This window comes from Salvelinus sp. IW2-2015, linkage group LG18 (assembly GCF_002910315.2).
Source record: "Salvelinus sp. IW2-2015 linkage group LG18, ASM291031v2, whole genome shotgun sequence".
Lineage (NCBI taxonomy): Eukaryota > Metazoa > Chordata > Actinopteri > Salmoniformes > Salmonidae > Salvelinus > Salvelinus sp. IW2-2015.
Window position 1 is genome coordinate 25,248,709 of NC_036858.1, and position 5,670 is coordinate 25,254,378.

The window sequence follows — 5,670 nt, forward strand, 5'->3', positions numbered from 1 at the left end:
CTACTACTGTATCATATTGACATGCTGCTTGGGTTCTGTAGGCTACTACTGTATCATATTGACATTCTACTTGGGTTCTGTAGGCTACTACTGTATCATATTGACATGCTGTATCAATAACAGTCTGAAAAAGAATCGAATCCACAATTACATAATATGCAATGAACTATTGACTTTTTCCTTTGTAAATCATTATTATAACCCAAATGAAACCTAAATGAAACCTTTGGTTTATATAGCCATGGGGTGAATGAAAAAAGTTGTATATGTATTAGGTTGTTAAGATCTTAGATTACATGTAAAAAACAACTCAATGCTGAAATAAATCTAATGATTTGTGTTATAACCTGTGAAGAACATGTCTACAACTCACAAGTATTATTAACTTCTCTAGGGTAGGGGGCAGCATTCGGAAATTTGGATGAAAAGCATGCCCAAATTAAACTGCCTGCTACTCGGGCCCGGAAGATATGATATGCATATAACTGGTAGATTTGGATAGAAAACACTCTAAAGTTTCCAAAACTGTTAAAATTGTGTCTGTGGGTATAACAGAACTGATTTGGCAGCCGAAAACCTGAGAAAAAATCCATTCAGGAAGTAGTTATTTCTTTTTTTTCTTTTTCTTTGGTTTTGTAGTTTTCTATTCAATGCCATTACAGTATCCATTGACGTAGGACTCAAATTGCAGTTCCTATGCCTTCCACTAGATGTCAACAGTCTTTAGAAATTGTTTCAGGCTTGTATTCTGAAAAATGAGGAAGTAAGAGCAGTCTGAATGAGTGGACCCTAAAGTGTCACAGAGCTTTTTCTTGCGCACGACCGAGAGAGTGCCTTTCTTGTTTACCTTTTATACGGACGGCGTTATTGTCCGGTTGAAATACTATCAATTATTTAGGCTAAAAACAAACTGAGGATTGAATATTTATAAACATCGTTTGACATGTTTCTACGAACTTTACGGATACAATTTGGATTTTTTGTCTGCCTGTTTTGACTGCGTTTGAGCCTTGAGTAATGAAGGTTGCCAGGTGTGTGTAATAATGAGGAGCAGGTGTGAGTAATGAAGGTTGTCAGGTGGGTCTAATGATGAGGAGCAGGTGTGAGTAATGAAGGTTGCCAGGTGTGAGTAATGCAGGTTGCCAGGTGTGTGTAATTATGAGGAGCAGGTGTGTGTAATGATGAGGAGCAGGTGTGAGTAATGAAGGTTGCCAGGTGTGTGTAAAGATAGATTGCCAAGACCGGTGGTTAGTAGATCGGAGACGTTGTGCGCCAAGAAGGAGAGTAGACGTGACATAAAGCCTTCTTCTTCAACTGAATAAGACCCATTTCTATGTACCGAACACAAACCCTATTACTGTACTGCCATATTCTGATCAATATTAAAACATTTCCACCTCTCTTCTTCCATCTATTACTGTACTGTATATTCTGATCAATATTAAAACATTTCCACCTCTCTTTCTTCCATCTATTACTGTACTTCATATTGCTGATCAATATTAAAACATTTCCACCTCTCTTCTCCCATCTATTACTGTACTGTCATAATTGTGATCAATATTAAAACAATTTCCACCTCTCTTCTTCCATCTATTACTGTACTGTCATATTGTGATCAATATTAAAACATTTCCACCTCTCTTCTTCCATCTATTACTGTACTGTCATATTCTGATCAATATTAAAACATTTCCACCTCTCTTCTTCCATCTATTACTGTACTGTCATATTGTGATCAATATTAAAACATTTCCACCTCTCTTCTCCATCTATTACTGACTGTCATATTGTGATCAATATTAAAACATTTCCACCTCTCTTCTTCCATCTATTACTGTACTGTCATATTGTGATCAATATTAAAACATTTCCACCTCTCTTCTTCCATCTATTACTGTACTGTCATATTCTGATCAATAGTAAACATTTCCACCTCTCTTCTTCCATCTATTACTGTACTGTTATATTGTGATCAATATTAAAACATTCCACCTCTCTTCTTCCATCTATTACTGTACTGTCATATTGTGATCAATATTAAAACATTTCCACCTCTCTTCTTCCATCTATTACTACTGCCATATGTGATCAATATTAAAACATTTCCACCTCTCTTCTTCCATCTATTACTGTACTGTCATATTGTGATCAGATTAAAACATTTCCACCTCTCTTCTTCCATCTATTACTGTACTGTCATATTGTGATCAATATTAAAACATTTCCACCTCTCTTCTTCCATCTGGTTGATGATCCTTTATTAGTCACATCTGTCACTTATACATTTCATTCAGTTTATACACACAAACACGATTGTTGTGTCAAGAATTTGACAAATAAACATTGTACAATATTTAAAAACACCAAGAAGCCCAATAACAACAAGATCAATGATTTCTAAATGAAACCAGTTTTAACAACACAGTGTGGTGATTCAAATGAATTAATATTATTAATATTAATGAATGACTCTAGATGACAATGTCTGTCAGTTTCAATGGTGTTATTAATGAATATTTACAATCATATGTTTTACAAACTAGAGAGAGTATTCATACCAACACCCTGGATAGAGGGGTTAACACACTAGAGAGATATTCATACCAAACACCCTGGATAGAGGGGTTAACACACTAGAGAGATATTCTACATTGTTGCTCCAGTTTGTCTTACTGAACATGACCCTGATTAGAGTGAACATCATGTTGTGTTTGACACAGGAACCACCTGACACAGGGACACTGAGGAGTCATCATGAATCCTAAACCCTGGATAGAGGGGCTCAGTGAATGTGGTGTGTAATGTGTAAAGGTGGGTCAGTGTGTCAGAGGAGGCTCTATAGAAGGACAGAGTGCCGGCTGGCCAGTCCAGAAACACTCCTACTCTGTGGGAGCTGGAGGGGGGACGTTCTATGGTGGTGAGATTATCATTGTGCCAGGCAGTGAAAGTTTTGTCAGAGCAGGTCAGACTCCAGGACTTGTCATTGTATCCAAGCCACAGTCATAACCCTTTCCTCTCCTGCTGATTCCTTTATATGTCACTCCTATATCAGCCCATTCCCCACTCCACTCTACCTCCCAGTAACAGCGCCCAGTCAGACCCTCTCTACACAAGACCTGTTTCCAGCCCTCAAATCTCTCTGGGTGATCAGGATACGGCTGCTCCTCTCTCCTACATGTCACCTTTCTGTTCTCCTCAGACAGAGAGAGGAGTCTGTCTACTGTGTTTAGGTCCAGTGTGAGATCACAGACATCTGATGGATGAAACCAGACACAATATTAGAAATCATCATCATTCACATTAGAATGTTAACTCACTTTTCACTAATTCATTTCATGTAGATGTTTCTAGGTATCAAAAGGAGAAGTTAAGGTAACTTGAGACTTGTTGAATGATCATATGTTATACTGCATGGTAATATAAAACACACTTATTCCCATTAATTACACACACACACACACACACACACACACACACACACACACACACACAACACACACACACACCACACACACACACACACACACACACACACACACACACACACACACACACACACACACACACACACACACACACACATTGTCAAAGCAACTCTTTGTAAACTTTGGTGTCCCTGATTTCTGCTTCTGTAGAACTACAGCTGATATTTAATATGACCAAGTAAGTAATGATGGTGGCTTTGACTTTGACTTAACTTGAATTAAGACTTATTCTTAGTCATATTCTTCACAGCAGTCAATACTCACACTTTCTAAGCCCAGGTTTCATTTTGTTCTCTCCACCATGTTCCACACTGTAGCAGTAAGCAGAAGAACAGACAGTCCATTGAGTGATACACCTGAACTCACACACACACACACACACAGAATAAACTTTGTTATAGATGTCAACCAACACAACACACACACCACACACACACATACACACACACACACACACACACACACACAACACACACACACACACACAACACACCACACACACACACACACACACACACACACACACACACACACACACACACCAGTCAGCCTATAACTTTGTTCAAGTGGTGGTCAGAATGTTTGTCTTAACTAGCCTGATAAGTCAAACATGTCTGATATGAACATTGACATTAACCCTCTACATACTTGAGTTTCTCCAGTCTGCAGTGTGGATCCTCCAGTCCAGCAGAGAGCAGTCTGACTCCTGAGTCTCCTGGGTGATTGTAGCTCAGGTTCAGCTCTCTCAGGTGTGAGGGGTTTGACCTCAGAGCTGAGACCAGAGAAGCACAGCCTTCCTCTGTGACTAGACAGCCTGACAGCCTGCAAAGAGTCAAATCATATAAAACCACACTACTATTATTTGGCTGGGAGTGGATAAATGACTTTTTTTTAACATATTCAGATATAAGTGAATTAGTCCAAATAATTAAGACTTCTTCAAATGGGAGAACTAGATACATGAAGTGCTTTCATTTCTAAACGGTAAAATATATATGTATGAATAGCTTAAAATAAAAGGTGACATTCTGTACTGTCACCTAATATGAAACATTCTATCTCAAATCCAAAATGCTGGAGCATAACACCAAATGTAAAACTCTAAGCTTCACTGTCCAAACACATGTGGTGTGGACTATGTGTGTCTGGTAAACACATGTGGATCTGGTGAACAGTTAGCACTTGTTGACCAACTACAGGAATACTGACCTCAGAGTCTCCAGTTTACAGTGGGGATTCCCCAGTCCAGCAGAGAGCAGCTTCACTCCTGAATCCTTCAGGTCATTGTTACTCAGATCCAGCTCTCTCAGGTGTGAGGGGTTTGACTCCAGAGCTGAGACCAGAGAAGCACAGCCTTCCTCTGTGACTAGACAGCCTGACAGCCTGCAAAGAGTTAAATCATTTTAAAATCACACTGCTATTCTTTGGTGGTAAAAATAGTGACAGTATATTTTTTCTACACATTCAGATATATCAGTGTCTATTCATAATTAATGAATAATTTTTAGAATTGACAAATGATCAGAGTTTTGCTTGTAGATAGAAACATTTATAGTACAAATATTTGAGTAGACTGACCAGACCAGTTTAAAAAGCAYTATCAGTCAAAAGACAGACAGTGAGGTATCAGATTTAGATTGTATTGAGTATACAGTCCACARCATATCTATTTTCACAGTGAAGCTGTCATGACCCCACTGTCTCGTGGCAACAGAGGGCTCTCACGGGGTGGTCGCGAGAGTGCTCAGGGAGGTGTTTAGGGGTTTCAGTTGGTGCTACTATGGTGGAGAGTCCAGACCAGGTCTCCACCGTGCGTATTCCCCCAGAATATGTCGATTTGGCTCTCGCCTTCTCTATAAGGAAGGCGACTCAATTACCACCTCATCGACGGGACGATTGTGCGATAAATCTCCTGGTAGACGCCGCACTTCCCAGGAGTCACGTGTATCCCCTGTCACAGGCGGAGACGGCTATGGAAACATATGTCTCCAAATCCCTACATCAGGGGTACATTCGGTCCTCCACTTCACCCGCCTCCTCGAGTTTCTTTTTTGTGAAGAAGAAGGAGGGAGGTCTGCGCCCGTCTATTGACTATCGAGCTCTTAAACAAAGAGAGAGATCAGACGCCCCTGTCCCGGATGTATGACACAGAGGAGGGCATGGTCCACGCATGACTTGCGAA

At 39.9% G+C, this 5,670-nt stretch overlaps 1 protein-coding gene, 1 long non-coding RNA gene and 1 pseudogene across 3 annotated transcripts in view; all 3 read right to left on the minus strand.

Moving 5' to 3' along the window:
• The window catches only part of LOC112067820 (NLR family CARD domain-containing protein 3-like), a 63,290-nt gene that overhangs the window by 38,833 nt on the left and 18,787 nt on the right, over positions 1–5,670 (minus strand). The gene's annotated exons all lie outside the window — the stretch shown is intronic.
• On the minus strand, positions 1,293–2,071 carry LOC139029142 (uncharacterized). The gene is made up of 3 exons (XR_011481426.1): positions 1,818–2,071; positions 1,580–1,759; positions 1,293–1,397 (listed from the first exon to the last, which is right to left on the minus strand). It is a non-coding gene; the product is annotated as an uncharacterized lncRNA (long non-coding RNA).
• Positions 2,245–5,670, minus strand: part of LOC111977471 (ribonuclease inhibitor-like) — a 14,636-nt pseudogene continuing 11,210 nt past the window's right edge.